Genomic DNA, 17,556 nt, shown 5'->3' on the forward strand with positions numbered 1-17,556 from the left:
TGTAGAGCATAAAAGCCAGAAACTTTTCCAGTTGCCCACAATTCCTCAGGATTTTATTTTTAGAACTTATTGTAAAACTTAAGTGCTGGTGGGGCAGGTACTTCTGTTCTGAATGCTGAGCAAAGACTACACACCCACAGGGAAGGGTAACTGGTAGGCTGGGTTTAGTCTTGGTTTATGCATAGAATCTTTCAAGAACAGTGTGCTTGAAACAGCTGAGTCCTTGGGGAAATTCTTACTGCAATGAAGTTAAGTCAAAAATTAATTTCTCCCCTTGAGAATGCAACAGTTATCCCCCCACATGCAGGTAAATCAGCAATACAGGTAAAAGACAGCATTGATGACCAACCAGGGAGATTCAGGGAGATGGTTTGGGCTATATGGCTGATGTATTGTCCTGCATCAGATTTTTCTTGTAGGAATTTTGGCCAGAGTTCTCAAAGATATAGGAGGGTGTTACTCCACCTTTTCCAGCATATATTACAGGTGGATTTCATCTCAAACAGCCTCTGAGCAGCTTTTGCATGGACTTCTACAGATGAACAACTCATCACAAGCTTCCTCTATAGTCAATGAAGAAAAATAAGCATTTTTAGGGTGTGAATTATCTAGTTTGGCTGTCCACTTCAACATAAGGTTATTCATCCAATCCCCCCCTCACTCTGAAACAGGGAGCACCAAAATTTAACCATGTGCTAGGTAGAAAAGCATTTCTTTTCTGTATTGTAAACCTATTCCCTTGTAACTGTATTGGATCACTTGGGAGAAAAAGGAAAGTGATTTCTGATTGTATAGACCTTGAATTTATAGACTTCCTTATCCTATTCCTCCTTAGTTTCTCCTGTTCCACATAGAAGACTCATTTCTCCCCTTACAGAAGCTGTCCTGTGCCTTTGATCACCCTTCACCTTAATTTGCCCAATTCTGTTTCTGCTATGCTCTGAGGTACACAGGCCCCAGGCTGTGATCCACTGTCACTCAGTGATGTTTTTATATTTTTTCCTTTTCTTTTGAATGTCTAACATTTTGTTGCCCTTCTCCACTACTGAACACTGAAGAGGTGCTCACAGACCACCTTCATTCACACTAAATCCTTTTCTTCAGGCCATCATTGTGTCTTTATTTTTAGAGATGTGTATTTTATGCTGTACATTAGTTTGTGTTTATCACCAGTGATCTCATCTGCACAGTCCTAGATTATCACAAGGTCTCTCCATGATGTTTCATAGCTACTTTTGGTTTTATAACCCTAGATTAAATGTGTCATTCACACTCAGCCACCTCACTATCATCTCCTCTTTTTTAACATGGTTTATATTGGGGAATCACTACAAAACCAGTACCTTTCTTCACAGATCTTTCTTATGTTTTAATCACTCATTAACCCACAAAAAACCTTACTCTGAATCCACTGGCTACTCAGTTTCTGTAAGAATCTTTCATAAGACAGCCTTTGCCAAATGGTTTCAAGAAAACCAAATACACAATATCACCTACATCAGCACACTCACTGGTTCCTTCAAAGCCTCTTAGTAGGCTTTTGAGGCACAACTCCCCCCTGCAAAAGCTATGTTGCTCCCCTCCCCTTTACACCATCAGTTATGTAGGATCTAGACACAAGGGGGTGGATGCAGCTTATAGAGTAAGACACCTACTAAAATAGCTTTGGTATCCTTTTGCAATCAGTGGAGAACTACTAAATAGGCTTTAAATGGAGCTATAGAGCTCATCTAGTGCAACCCCCAGGCAACACAGCACTTGGAGCACATGGCTCAGGTCATTTCTGGAAAACTTTTGAGTGTCTCCACAGGTGAAGACTACTCTTGGTCCTCTTAGTGAAAAACATCTTTTGAAGACCTAGTTGAAATTTCCCTCGATGCAGATTGGTTGCCAATCAGCTCCCCAAAAGGAAATGCCCACACTTGTACAGACAAATCTCTCTCTAGGTTTCACTACCAAGGTTGTCATTTACTTTAGAGGACACTAAGGCATGGGGCACACATGGAAGCATTTATATTTAAGTGTCTTAATCCATGAGCTGAATACCACACTCTGGGCAGGATTCAATGCTTGTTGGTAAGGTTTGGAAGACACTGCATGTGCTATGGGTACCCTGCCTGGCCTCTGGCACTCATGCTGAATGGCTGAGAGCCTGAGGGCTTGTGTTTTGTTTGCCAGCCCTGTGCTGATAGCTTAAATCCCCTGATGTGCCTCAGATGATGGTGGATGCCAAATCATGTGTCTAGCAGTTGGATTCTGTAGCTTCTACCAAAATTCAAGGAGGGAATTTCAGAGAACAGCAGTTTCCCAGATAACCCACCACTCCTAAAGGGGCAGCAGCTTCTGAAAACCCTGCCATCAGTACTGGATTCAAGGCAGGGCTGTGAATTCAGCAGCAGACAGCACTGACTGAGTGTATGCCAAGCCTGGTCATGAGGTGCTGCAATGACCACAGTAGGGCACAACTGGAGAACAGCCCCTATGCTGGGTAGCACTTAATGGCTTTGTGCACCTCACAGCTGGTGACAGCACTGCGTGGGATCATAGGCACTGCTGCTTTCCAGCACGAGAGGGGAAAAAAGGAAAACTGGCCAAAAACTTGAGTTCATGTAAAAAAAAAACCTATTAAACAGCAGTGTTCTAACAGCATTTGTTTCTAAACATGGCTTCCACTTCCTTCACACAGGAAGTCTGCTTAATTTTCCAGCAGGTTTCATTTGTGTTGTCCAAATTAGAAATGTTTGTTCCTGCATGTAGATATTACGATACAGAGTGAGCATGAGCAAGACCAGTTCTTGTGGTGTTACTGATGTTACACCTAATCTGTTGGGCAGAAGCCAAAGAGAACCCACAGCTCTGTGATCCCGATAAAAGCATTGCCAAGGTTGAAAGGAAGCCAGTGCTTTTGTAAGTTGCTGAAGGGGAAAAAAAACTCTACTGCTTTTTCCAGAATTACCTTTTGATTATTTATACATTTCTTTCCATGAGCAGGAATACATATTGCTTTTTGAAAAGGGAGATTGATTTAACATCTGGCGTGTCTAGCCGTGCATGGTTGAAGGAGCCGGATAAGCGACCTGACTTAGTGAGGTGTTCCTTAGAGAACAGAAGGTCTTTAGCATTGACTTTCTTATCTGTTCTACTGTTCATTCTAAGTAGGGCCTGCATTTTTATTTTATTTTATTTAAATAAGGTAATATAGAAGCTGAAGTAACAAGCTGGGATCTATTAGGATTAATCTGAAATTAATTACACTTCTGCCCATCCCATCCATTTCCATTGCAAAGACCCTCAAGACTGCTCCTAAGCAGTTAGATAGGATTTGGACTTCCTTAAAGTTATAGCACTAAATGCTGAGCTTTTTGAAGAAACACTTAGGCTATGTTTGTTATGTTAAATTACATTCTTTATTTTTCTCTACAGTTCAGAGGGTAAAGACGTTATAACATGATGAAATAATGAGATGACTTGAGAAATAAAACATTTTTTGATGCACTACTGCCTCCTACACTTTCAGGTATTTTGTTCTGAAAGATTTCATTATAGCTGTGTTTGCTGAACCTGACCCTACACCACATCTTGCTTGGATTCTCAGTTGTGCCAAATTCCTGCCCTGCTCAGCTTCCACCTCCTTTATCCTCTATGGCCAAGATGCCAAATGGAGATGGACATGCTGTGTAGCCTGGTGCCCCTCTGACACCCCTCTGACATGGGTGTGAGGCATAAGAATAGAAAGCTTGCAGGAAAGATGTGGGTTCTTACTCTTTAGCAGAGAGGATACAGCAGAGGTTCCCAAATCATCACATTCACCAAGGAACGTAATAGGTGGCCAGCATTGTAGTGGTTTGCCAGTGTTGTCATCTCATTACCAAGCAAGTTCCAGTCTCTAATAATCTTGTTCTTCTTGGTACGAAAAAGAATGGGTTTTGTTGGTGTTATAGATATTTATTCTGGGAGAACTTCACAGATCATTTTTTTTTTACATCTAACTTGCTTTTCTGTAACATCTAACGTGCACAAAACCACATAAATATCCACAAAAGTTCTTTTTTTAGCAGAATGCTGACTTGTAAAAGCTTTCGTAATTTTCCTTGTGAATTCCACTCCTATAAAAGCAGGACTTATGTAAATGGCAGACACAAACAGCCCTGCCATACATAACCAACGCTGTTCCCCCCTCCTAAAGCAGACTCCTGCAGCTACATTTACAAGTCTAGCTGCATCTGACCAGTATGAGTCACTAAGACCATCACATTTTAAATGCTTTTTCAGAATAGATGGCTGGTGTTGCATGAGTTATGCTATTTCTAATGCATGTCAATTAATTAACAATTTAATGCTGGCTGAAAATGCCATTATTGCTTTTACTTTTGGCTTCTGTGAAAGCTCATTTAATATTGTTAAGTATTTTAAGTCAGAGAAAAGTAATTTAATTACTTGTCTGAGTTTCTCTTTATTGTACAGTGAGATATGAACGTTTGGGCAAGAGGGAAAGGGAGCATCAGGATCTTGATAAACTCCTCCTGCCTGAGCACAGTATCAGGGAATGCACTGCCGTGTTAGACCTTCCAGGAGACAAGAGATGAGAGCACAGCAGTGTAACACTAACAGATATTTAAAAGCCCTCTAATAAGTATTCACTTACACACACACTTTCCTCTCACCATCCCATCTGCTCCTCTACCCTTCAGTCAGTAATGTAGACATAGGAGGTGGGATTTGCTTCTGCTAATCCAAACAGTTAAAAATTAAGTGGTAGTCCCAGTTAATCCTTTCATCTTGCTCCCAGATCAGCAGAGAGAGAGAAAGAGTGGTAAATTACTTAGCCCAGAATTGTTTGTGGGCTGAAAGCGGAAAAATACTGTTCCCAGTGGAACATACAGGCTGGGCGATAGGTAGGCAGGAGGTTACTGAAATAGCTTCCTTTGCAGAAGGAAAGCATCATGAGATGTGGAGGGACTCCCACCTGCCCATGGGCTTTCCCCTCAAAGTTACCATTCCCCAGTGTGTCCAGGGCTCCAATCAGGGAAACTGCATCTCTCACGGGAACATTGCACTGCCTGCAGGCAACTGCTAGACTCAGCTCCCACAAACCCTCCCTGATATGCCAGTAGGACTGCAGCACACAGCTGAGAGTGAGGACTGCCCCTGTATAAGCCAGGTTTTTATGAGGATTATGAATAATTGACATTTTGAAGTTACACACACACAAAAAAAGACTTTTGCTTTTGTTGTTTAGCTGGAGACTATAAAACCAATACCAGATAGTGTTCCAGCTCTTAGGGCTATCCCATGTGCCGTGACAGAGGTTTGCTCTTCTGCCATCTTCAAACTTTTAATTTGCTAGGTACTCATGATGAGAGTGCAGGTGGTGGGCAGTACATCTGGGATCTTGAACCAGAGCTGAGAAGCTGCCCTGGCATGGTGTGAAATGGCTCAGGAATAGATGGGGATGGAAGGCAACTTGTTTTTACAAAGTTTGAAGCCACCTGCATGGTGTTGCAGCCATATGGGTTAGTACCCTGCCCAGACCAGAGATGCAGAATCACCTCCTGGCCCACAGTCCTTCTTTTCATCATATATTGGCCAAAATTTCAGCACCAAGCACAGGAGGAAGGAGAGATCAGCATCAAGGAAGCTGAGCCTCACCTCAACATGAGATATGCTGATAATGGCATTATTTTGTGAATGACAAGATCTTTGTCCCCTAGAGAGACGGACATAAATTCATTAACCAAGTGAAGGGTTCAGAGGTGAATCATGACAGGCCTGGTAATCTGATAAAAAGAAATGTTTCCCTATTAAAATACAAATGAAAATTTTTTATTATTGTTACTTAAAAACCTTGCCTTTCCCATTGAAAGGCCAGCAGATAAAGGATGTCATACAGATCACTTTTGTTGGCTCTGTGAAAAAGTGAGCTATGGACAGGAGGGGATGGGGCAGGTTTGCACTTTTCACCTGGCTGGTCTGGCTACTTTACTGCTCTTATTCCTTATGTCTTTTCTCCTTCCTGTCTGCCAGGCTACTATAATCTGGTCTACTTTCCTATTTAACCTAACATCAGTAGCTCCACTGTCTCTGAACACCTTCTGGGGGCAACAAAATGAGTTTGTAGTGCCTTGCTAACTTTCTTCCTGATACTTTTTTTCTAAGATTTTTGAAAATGCATTTTGTTGGACAACTAATAGGACTGTGCCTGTGACCTTTGACTGCAGATTTATGTTAGTTTTTCTGCCAACACCGTGAGGGTTTTCCCCATTGTGGACCATACCTTACCTACAGATGTTTATCTGTACAACTATCTGTTGCTGTTATATATATATATATGTATATATATATCTCTCATAGATCCATACATAAATAAAAAACAGCAGGTGGGGGGAAAAAAGAATAATTAAGAGCACAGCTATGTGGACAGCCAACAGATGGATAAATGTACCTCCAGACATTTATGCTGGATAAAATAGCATCAGAGCACTCCTACCAGGCACATGTTCACTTACTCATGGTTGGGCATCTATAGCTTTTGGTGTAGGAGACGTCCACCCCTTCGCTGCCATATTGGCTCTGCTAAGAGCTGGGAGTCATTTTGCATGTGCTGGTGTCCCTGTACCTGGTTGGCAGAAATGCCTCTCCCACCAGTCCCCTCCACTGACTCCACCAACACAAGGTGGTTCTAACTGGTAGGAAAGTGCAAATCTGATAGCCTCCCAGTAACATATTTCTCACTGCAGATGTGATTTTTGATGTGTTTGAATTAATTAAAGGGACACGGTTAGGGACAAAGCTCTAAAGAGGAAGTCTGTAAATTTGGTTTCCTACTGGAACAAAAGGGATGAACAAATACTTTCATTAACGCCACATATAAACTGGGATGTGCATCTAGAAAATGGCACAAACTGAGGCTGACTCTTCTCTCTCCCTTATGTGGCCATACAGAGTGGGTCAGGGTGCAAAATACAAAGTCAAGCTATCTGAGCTGTTGCAAGGATTCTTGGGGCTAATTAAACAAATAATTGAAAAATTTTAGATTGGATTTTTTTTTTTTAATTGAAAAAGTCCACTTTCCAACTGGCTCGAAAGTCAGCTGCTAAACTGACAGATTTCTATTGAAAAAAAATCTATATTTGGTGAAAAATTCAATGAAGAAAATGTCACTGAAAATACACTCTTCGGGACCCTTTGGTTCAAAGGACCCTTTCCTGAGGCTTGGTTACCCCAGACTGAGAATTTAGCCCAGTCCCCGCAGCTTCTGCTTAGAGTAAGAAACTCCATTTTCGTTTTTTCTTGCATAAACATTCGGGCTGGATTCTGTGCATTTGCCACCTGCAGGATTTTGAGGGGAAAAAAATAGCACCTATCATGTCCAGAAACATTTGATCACAAAAATCACCTCAGACTTGGAGGAGCTTCATGGCTGCAGAGATAGTCACAAACACTTTGCCTACTGTTAGCCTAAAAGACAAAAACTAGAAGGTAATTTAGAACACAAACAGGTGTTCAAAAGGTTGTGATAGATGTCATTTCAAGCATTCTGACCCTTGGGATTTTAGTCCTAATGATTCCATGCCTGGGGGTTGACATGTGTCCTCTAGTTTCCTGTCCCACACCTGAGACTCTTGGGTCACCTGCCATGTCCTAAGAGGACAGGAGAACAGTGACACTAAGCTCACCAATGCATTGTTCACATCTGTAGCTGGTGGTATGAGTTTTCCTCGTTGCATCCACCCCAACAGGCAGTGGGGGATTGCCCTGGTTTAACCCCACCCAACACCCAAACTCCACGCAGCTGCTCGCTCAGTCCCCCGCCAGTGGGATGGGGAGAGAATTGGAAGAGTAAAAGTGAGAAAACTCGGGGGTTGAGATAAAGACAGTTTAACAGGTAAAGCAAAACCCTCACACACAAGCAAACTAAACAAGGAACTGATTCACCACTTCCCAAGGGCAGGCAGGTGCTCAGCTATCTCCAGGAGAACAGAGTTCCATCACGCAGAACGGTGACTTGGGAAGACAAACATCATCTCTCCAAATGTCCCCCACTCCCTTCGTCTTCCCCCCACTTTATATACTAAGCATGGTGTCATATCATGTGGGATACCCCTTGGGTCAGATGGGATCAACTGTCCTGACTGTGTTTCCTCACAACACCTTGTGTACCTCCAGCCCCCTTGCTGGCAGGGCAGTACGAAAAGCAGAATCAGTGCTGGCTCTGTGCAAGCCCTGATCAGCAACAGCAAAAGCATCTCTATATTATCAACACTGTTTTCAACATAAATCCAAAACACAGCCCCATACAAGCTACTGTGAAGAAAATTAACTCTATCCTGGACAAAACCAGCACATTATCCTCCCTTTAAATCATTGCCTGACAGATACATTTACTGCTTATTTCCTTCTCTTTCTGAGTGTTTAAGAGAAAGTTTGGGACTCACCACAGTACTCGTTTTGGAGCAGGTAGGATGAAGAGATTTATTGTTCCAGACACAATCCTGACACTGCCTAGTCCCACAGAAGAGGTGTTAGGAATTCTATCCCTACCCAGCCATACTGCACAAGAGGAATACTGAACTCTTCTGCCTGACCCAGCTGCCAGCCTACATCTCGTATGCTCTGTGCTACCACAGCAGTCATTCCCATGCTCACCAGGACAGCCTGTACTTGCATATGCCACTTCCTTTGCAGTCAGTGCTTGGAAAATCACCCCTGCCAGCTCCAGGGACTGAAGTCCTTCATCTGCAGCACAGGGATGGGAACACTTTTAATAAGGCTGACGGGACACTGCCCTGCCTCCGAGGGCAATCCATGCTCCTTCACCAGTCACTGCTGTGGCAGGTCCTGCAGGAACCATGGATGGTGTTCACACCAGCTTCTTCATGGGTCTAATTTACAGGTCTAAATTAGCAGCCTGAAGTTATTAGCTTATCAGTGGTTGGAGGTAAATGCTGGATCCCTTGACTAAGCAAACCTGCTCCCATTGCGGCAGTGGGAGCTGAGATCTCACCTGCAGTATTTAACCCAGACACCAAATTTTGTGTGAGCACCACTCCTCCCTCAGAGGAAGGTGAGCCTGACCATGTCCCTGCCAGTCCCCTGAGCAGGTCATGTTGGCTTGGCCAGCCTCAGTCCATCCCCAAGGAGTGCAGGGGCAAGGCAAGCTGCACCACTGGTTGTTAGAGTGGGAGAATGAATAATTGTCACAGACTCAGTTAGGAGCTCTCAGACAAATTGCTGAGACATATCAAATGTATGTGATGGAAGACTAAAAAGTGAAACTCTAAAATCATGAAATTATTCTTGCTCTTAGCTCCCCTGGGCCTTATCCAGCAAATGCTTGACTTGGCTTTTCCATATAGCACTACTGGTTTCAGGAACAATGTTCACAGCGTGTTTTATAGACCTGGGTCCTTATTTTATCCATCTGCATTTCTCCTCTAATTTATTGACTTCTCCAGCTCTGATGATTAGGTCAGGCAGTGTCACATGCTTCAAGTACTGAGGCCAATTAACACTCTTTCTGGGTGACCAGGATTGCTGATCGATTAAGCTGCTCCATCCCACTGAGATTCCTTGCTGTTACAAAGGCAGTCACATAGTCATATAAAATGCATTGAAATAGAATTAATGAAAAGGCAGGCCTGAATGACAGCTGAAATGTTTTTTTTTATTTCTGGAAGGAACCCAAGGAGGGGTTTATTGGACTCCTCTTCCCAGCACTTGCAAAGAAATAACAACTGTTATTAAAAGAAAGCTTTTTGGGGAGGGGAGAGGAATTCAGTTCAGCAAAATGGATAGAACCAGCTAAAATAATCTCTAAATGAAATAACCCTCCTCTTCCAGAAAATGGTGAAACTGGGAAATCATAGCGATAATAAAATTGAGACTTCTTCTAAAAGATATACACATTTAGCATACTCCCATCTACCCAGGAAAGATGTCTTTTTAAACAGTATTTCAAAGCTGTAGAGCTCATGTTCCTTGATTTTTTAACACTCAAATTAAAATGAAATTAACTGAGTGCAACAATGTACATGGTTGGAAAAAAGAAATGATGCTAAGAGGCACAAGAGTCTGCTGGATACCCTTGCAGTAGGTAACAATGGAGAAATGGAGAGGGTATTCTGTCTGCTGGAGGTGACTCTCAGCCCACATGGTACTGTCTCTTTCTGAGAGTGGATCAGACCAGCCCAATCTACCACCAGAGACATCCCTTGGACGTTGATCCGATTTTTCTCACTCCAGACAGAACAGCTAAGAAAGCAATCCACTTAATTGCATAAAAAGCAAGCTCTCATCATTTTTTTCTGACTAAATATATCTTTAGAATAGCATTGGGCAGTTGCAGGGCCAACACTTCAATGCAAGTGAAATTTGGATGAATAGCACCACTAGCTACTAATCTGCATAAGAATCATTGAATCATGGAATAATTTGGATTGGAAAGAACCTTTAAAAGTCCATCCCCTTTCAATAAGCAGGGACAACTTCACCTACATCAGGTTGCTCAGAGCCCTCTCCAACCTGATCTTTAATGTTTCAAGGGATGGGGCACATCTACCACCTCTCTGGGAAACATCACAGTGTTTCTCCACACTTATCATTAAAATTTTTTCCTTATATATTGTCAAAATCTACCCTCTTTTAGTTTAAAACCATTACCTCTTGTCCTATCACTGTAGGCCCTGACAAAAAGTCTATCCACATCTTTCTTATAAGCTCCCTTTAGGTACTAGAAGGTGCTTTAAGGTCTCCCTGAAGCCTTTTCTTCAGACTGAACAACTCCAACTGTCTCACCCTGTCTTTACAGGAGAGGTGCTCCAACCCTCTGATCATTTTTGTGGCTTCCTCTGGACTTGCTATAAGAGTTCCATGTCTTTCCTGTGCTGGAGATCCTTGAACTGGACACAGTACTCCAGGTGGGGTCTCACAAGAGCAGAATCAGGGGCAGAATCATGTTCTTTGACCTGCTGGCCATGCTGCTTTTGATACAGCTCAAGATACAGATGGCCATCTGGGCTGCAAGCTCACATTGCTATCTCATGTCCAGCTTTTCATCCACCAGCACCCCCGAATCCTTCTCTGCAGGGCTGATCTCAAACCCTTCATCCTCAGCCCATGTTGATACCAGAGTTTGCCCTGATCCATGTGCAGCGCCTTGCACTTGACCTTGTTCAACATCACCACTTCTCAAACTTTTCCAGATCCCTCTGGATGGCATCCCATCCCTCAGGCATGTCAAGCACACCACACAGCTTGGTGTCATCAGGAAAGTCACTGAGGTCACTTTCTCTCTCACTGTCCGTGTCACTGATGAAGGCATCACTTAGCACTGGTCCCAGCACAGATCCCTGAGAGACACCACCTGTCACCCACCTCCATTTGAACATTGAGCCACTGACCACTACTCTATGGATGTGAGCATCCAACCAATTCCTCGTCCGCTGAACAGTCCACCCTTTAAACCCATATCTCTCCCATTTAGAGAGCAGGATGTTTTGGGGGACCGTGTCAAGGACTTTACAGGAATCAGAGAAATGTAGCCCTTCCCTTGTCCACTGACAGAGTGACCCCATCGTAGAGGCCACTTGGTTGGTCAGGCAGGACTTGCCCTTGGTGAAGCCCTGCTGGTTCTATAGAATCACCTCCCTGTCCTCCACGTGCCTTAGCAAAACATCTGCTGGGAGGATCTGTTCCATGATCTGGCCAGGCACAGAGGTGAGGCCAACAGAGGTTGGTAGTTCCCAGGGTCCTCCTTTCTACCCTTTTTTAAGATGGATGCAATGTTTTCTTTTTTCCAGTCACCTGGGACTTTGCCTGACTGCCATGGCTTTTCAAAAATCATGGAGAGTGGCTTGGCTGCTACATCAGCTAATTCCCTCAAGGCTCTGGGTTACATCTCATCTGATCCCTTAGCCTTATGTATATTCAGGTTCCCCAGGTGGTCACAAACCTGATCTCCCAGTGGGAGGGACTTTGCTCCCCCAGTCTCTGCCTTGCAGTCCACTTGAGAGGTTTGGAAAGAGAGGCTGCCAGAGAAGACTGAGGGGAAAAAAGGAGCAAAAGTTCCTGTGTGTTGTGAATTGTCTACACAGGGCAGGGCCAGAGCCATGGTAGAGAGGGGAGCTGAATCACTGGATGACAGCAGCTTTTATCAACTTTTTTAGGTAGCTGGAGCCTCAGGCCTCTCAGAGAAGCTCAGCATAGGCACTCTAGCACATTTCACATTAAATGATGCTCAACTTTCCATTTAATCTTTTGTAAACTGCCAAGAAATACTTCTCTGACACTAATGCAAGCTGAGCTGGCACTGAGGCTTACAGCCTCTGAAAAAAAATAATCGGTGAGAGTGCAGTCAGAAATGAGGCTTGGGAAAGGCAGAGCAAAGCTGGAGTGAAAGGCAAGCAGAGGGTTCAATCTGCAGAGCAGGGATCTGGGAGCACCAAGGTAGGAGAACACAACACATAAGACATTTGCGTTTTCCTTTCAGTCGAAAACTGTTATTTACCCAAGGGCAGCCCTAATGTCTCTGGCTCGGGAGAGCATCCTCTGTACCAGGCACAAACCCACCACGAGGTCTGCTCCAAAGGTTAAAGCCTAACTGCACAAGACAGATGAAAGTTGAGGATGGAGGGAGGCAAATTATATTTTAGCTGAAGGCAATGTAGAAAACCTGAAGAGGTTCCCAGTCTGACAGGCTGGGTTTGTGTGGCAGAACATCTTCCTGTGGGACAAGGTCCAGTTCTGAGTCTTGACTCCTTGTCCTAGAATTTTCATGCATGGCAAATCCTGTCTAAGCCTGGCTGAAGATCTGACACAGCTTTGTAGATGCGAAGTATCCTGTTAGCAGCACTAAAGATTTGGATACAACAGACCTACACAGGACACTGTGAAAACGGGATAGTGTTGTCTCCAAACCTTCTCTTGGGTATGTGGATGATTTCCCCTGTGATCTATACCTTCTGGCTCCTTGGATTGGACAGTCTCTAATGCCAGTCGATTCATCAGCTTTCTGCAAAAAGAAAGTAATTTTGGAAAGCTGAAACATGGTCTTAATTAACATGCTATTGTGGTTAATCTGTTTTACCAATCCCTTAATACAGAGAATCAATAGTTACAGACATCAAAGTTGATGAGTTCTCTCATAGGAAAAGAAAAATCTATAAAACATAGATGGTTACACTTCTCAAAGCTGCAAATTAAAAACAATGAGTTTCACTAAACTGTACCCCAAGGTGAAAATTGCTGATATTTTAACTGAGCCTACAGCTGGCTCCTGGGCCAAAATTATTGTGCAGCCCTTTGAGCAGAAGGAGGACTGGGACAACTGCCTTCATAACCTTCCTACCTTGAATGGCACCTCAGTGCATAACTTGGTGGATTTGCAAAAATAATAATTTTCTTAGTACAGTCCAACCAAAAGGCTGTGACAGTTATCTAAATACAACAAGCCTCGCAGACTTGTTGAGAAAATTTACCAGGCACAGTATTAACTGACATTACCTGACTTTTACTGTGATTGATGAAAGTCAAATGTAAATCATAAGATACTTACCTGTCAAAAAATTCTCTGCCAGGGAGTATAATATTTTTCAATTTCAAAGTAAGCAAGAAAGATGTATCTTTGCAATAATATGGTAACTTCTTTAATATTCTACAGACTGAAAAAAACTAAGATCTGGCCAACTTCCACCTGCCTTGGTGGAGTGGAAACCTGGTCACTGGGGGAAGAGCTTTGTCCATCTTTGCAGTTGGTTGCTGTGGTCTATTTAAGTTAAGTACCTTTCAAATTGATCATTCCTGTAGGGTTTTCTCCTTTGCCTCTGGTAGACATGTGAGATCAAATGGCTATCTGTGTCTAATCACATTTAATTTTACACTTGCAATTTATTTTAAGATTTTTTTTTCCCTATAGGGCTGCTACAAAAGGCCAAAAAGATACTCGTACTTCTCAGATAATGTGAATCTTGGAGCACTCGCTGTAGGGAAGAGTTGTAGTTCTGGCTCCAGGAAGGTAAATAACCATTTACCAGCAACTTGAAGTTTCAGTGCCAAAGTCTTGCTTCATTCCTTGTAGCCTCCCTACACTAAAAGCCATTTCCCTTAGGTACTTACAGGTCTGACAAAAGAGGACTTACTTAATCAAGTAAATTCATTCATGAGGTATTCAATGAGACACAAGGAGCCTTGATGGTACCTTTCCTTGGACATTTAGCGGTGACATCATCCCTTTCAGTGTGAAATGACCACATCAGAGCACAATTTACCATAAAGGTTGTAGCAAGCACATGTTCTTCATATGTTCAATACTTCTCACACAGAAATACTGAAATTTTCTAGCTTTTAAAGATTTTATATTTTCCTTGGAGAATAAATTTTACAGAGCTGCCTAAAAGCCAGCCAAGAATAGAATAAGGAACACTGAGTAAGTGCAGTAGTCAATCCGTGCTCAGAAGAGCTTTTGCAATCTCAAATACCATTGTTTAAGCCTTTTTTTTTTTCAGCTGTTGCTGTTTGAACATGGCTTTCAGTCAGGAAGCTGAGCAAACAGGTACCTCCTCTGTAAAGGAAAAGCAGTTTGGGGGGTCTCAGGGTGTCTGAGCAAATAGCTGAGTTCATGGTTGGAATTCTTGCTGCTGCACACAGGGCATTCAAGTAACATGGCTTTAGCTGCCTGCCTGCCTGAGGCGACATGCAGGGTAAGTAAGGAGCAGCACCATGAATCCAGTTATCAAAGTAGATCCTTCATTGTACATCTCCTGTTATTGCAACTTCTGTGTCGGGAACATTCTCTCCCAATTTTCTAGTAAATCCTGACTGCTCTAGGCCTGAGTTAATGATGTGATTTTTCATCTTTGGAGCAGGTCCTTCCCAGTGGTCGGTTTTTCTGGACTGGTATAAATACTCTGGTTTTAGTGAAACTTCAGTATGGTGTACCTTACCCACAGTGTTATTTCCTGTGCTCCTACAAAGACTGATGTCGTCATGGCAGCATCTGAACAGGGAGTCCCACTGGTCTCCCTCGAGGGACTGTGTTGTCGCTGGGGGAATTACAGATGTTCAAAGAAGGAAAAAAAAATTTAAAAAAGAGGTAAGTACCATTCCTCCTGGCATTAAGCAACCAAATTCCCAAAGGATTTTTGTAAAGCATACTGCATAATATCCGTTTCTTTATCTGATTAAAAGCTCTTCTTTGTTTAGTCTCGCATTCTTTCAATTTTCTAAAAATATTCACACTTCTAGCTGAGATGCTGCTAATTGGTGACATCTTTGTATTCTGAGTCTTACTCATTTCTCATCAAATGTAGGAGTCAGGCTTCACTGACTCTTTATGTTGGTGTTAAAAGCCTTGCGCACTGGACGTACCTTCCCTGTTTTATGAAAAACAAAGCTTGGGGTTTTTTTTTCCCTTAACATGCATGAAATTTTCAAGGTCATTTCCTGCTAGGGCTCCTGACCTGCCTTATTATTATTGTTTTCATATGTTTCTGTTTTATTTCTATGGCACTCTGTTTATAACAACTGAGAGAAGAAGCTGTGTGTTTTAAAGGTCTGCTGGTGAAACAAAGTCACGTCCATGAATAATTGAGCCCAAATCCAGTGCTGTAATCTATGTAGGCAAGATGCAGATCCATTAATTCCATTAGGAGTCCGTGTGTAGGACAATCCTGTGAAGAAACCCAGGGAAATCAATGATTTCTGGTGAGTTAAATTCATTGACAGGAATAGGACTTGCATATGGAATGGAAGTGACAGCACATGCAGGATGAAATCCTGGCCCTGTACATGTCAGGGATGGGAGTTTTGAGTCAGTAGTTTAGATTCCACACATGATTAGTTGTTTTCCTCCCTCCAAGTTTTAGAGACGTGCAATTATTTGCACAAGTAGGACAGGACTGGCAAATTCAATAAGGCAAGATTTTGATAAAGGTCTTTTGCTAATTTAGTACCAGACTTGGAAAAAAATATATAGCCTTGGGTTGTTGAATTTAATGAAGTGCATTTTGGAGGTGTTCTGAACTGGATGCATTAGCAAATAAGCCAAGAAAGTACCAGCAGACAGATCAAGTAAGATGCTTGACTTAAGGACTCCAGCAACTGAAAAGCACACTGAGGAGCCAGAAGTAAATAAAGCCACAATGTAATAGGGATGCAATGGGCTGCTAATTGCTCTGGGTTGAGCTGACACAGAGGACCCTACCTGGAAAGAGAGAGAAACTGGGAAATCTCTCTAGAAGATGCCAGGCTGACATTGCCTCTGTTGTACAGTAGAGCAAGCCATCTCTTATTATCACTTCTATCTCTCATGCTGGGTTTTGTAGTGTGATAAAGAATTAGGTTTAGCAAATTAGGTAAGGGAAAGGGAATTTGGAAATGACACCCCCAATGATTGATGATGCTAATAAGTATTGTGTCAAGGAGATCCCCTTCCCCCATCAAACAGGGCACATGCATGCACAGCCTTGCACACTGTCTGAGCATAAACATCACTGTACACAACATATATTGAGGTATTTAGAGAGGGGGAATGAAAAATGTACACAACAACCTTTGTTTATGCAAAATCCGTACAGTGCTGCTAAATATACACACACTATTCATCTAAGTGGAAGCATGTAAAGAGGTACACAATTTATATGCACAGAAATACGTATATTTTAAAAATCCTCCTGTGCACATATCTCCCTTTACAAAAAAGATAATGGAACCAAACCATGACAGATGATTGTTAATGTTGCACTGCAGGAAACTCCAGCTCAGTTCCCTGGTTTTGCTTCATTTGAGGCAAAATTCGAACCATTCCCCTGAGGGGAAGGTGTTCTGCAGTGAAAATCTTTTTGCTTCAGTATATTCATTCAAACAGGGAGAACTGGCAGTAGGGTTATGGTAGGATGTGGGAGAGGAGTTGTACTTCTCTGCTTCAAATGATTTAGAATAAAATTTGAACCTGCCTGTCACACATCAGCGCTTTAACCACCAAGCCGTATGAGGCTGCCAGGGTGGCAAGAGTGGCAAGTGTAAAAATAAATAAATAAATGAATAAGCATATGTGTGTATATATATATATATGACCATATTTGTCCCTAGGTTGTCCATGAGGTGAACCACAGCTCACTTAACCATCTTTCCAGGATGTTTCCAAGGCACTGGACAGTCAAGTGGGGAAATTCTCCATGTCCTGTTTTGGTTTGAGCTGGAACCCTTAGTATCTTCTTAGCTACGGGCAGCATCTGTATTCAGGCACCTTGAATAAACACAGCAGTGAGTGGAAGCTTAACAATATTTCTGTGACTGAAATAGCACCCAGCTGATAGATTTGGGTGCTGAAGGATACCTAAATATCCTTTGAAGAGCTGGACCTCTGTTGCTATGGTGATGAGAACTGTATAAAAAGCTACATGGAACGGAATAAAATATTGTTTTTAAATAGATCCGTGGAGATCTACGAGTTTATTTCTTTTTTAGGTTTCATACCCATGCACACTGCTGTGTGCCTGCCACAGTTCAACCTGCCTCTTTGGTTTGACACATGGGATTAGGTGAAATGGCAGTGCACTG

This window comes from Manacus vitellinus, unplaced genomic scaffold (genome assembly GCF_001715985.3).
Source record: "Manacus vitellinus isolate BGI_N305 unplaced genomic scaffold, ASM171598v3 scaffold_3_pilon, whole genome shotgun sequence".
NCBI classification, from domain to species: Eukaryota; Metazoa; Chordata; class Aves; order Passeriformes; family Pipridae; genus Manacus; species Manacus vitellinus.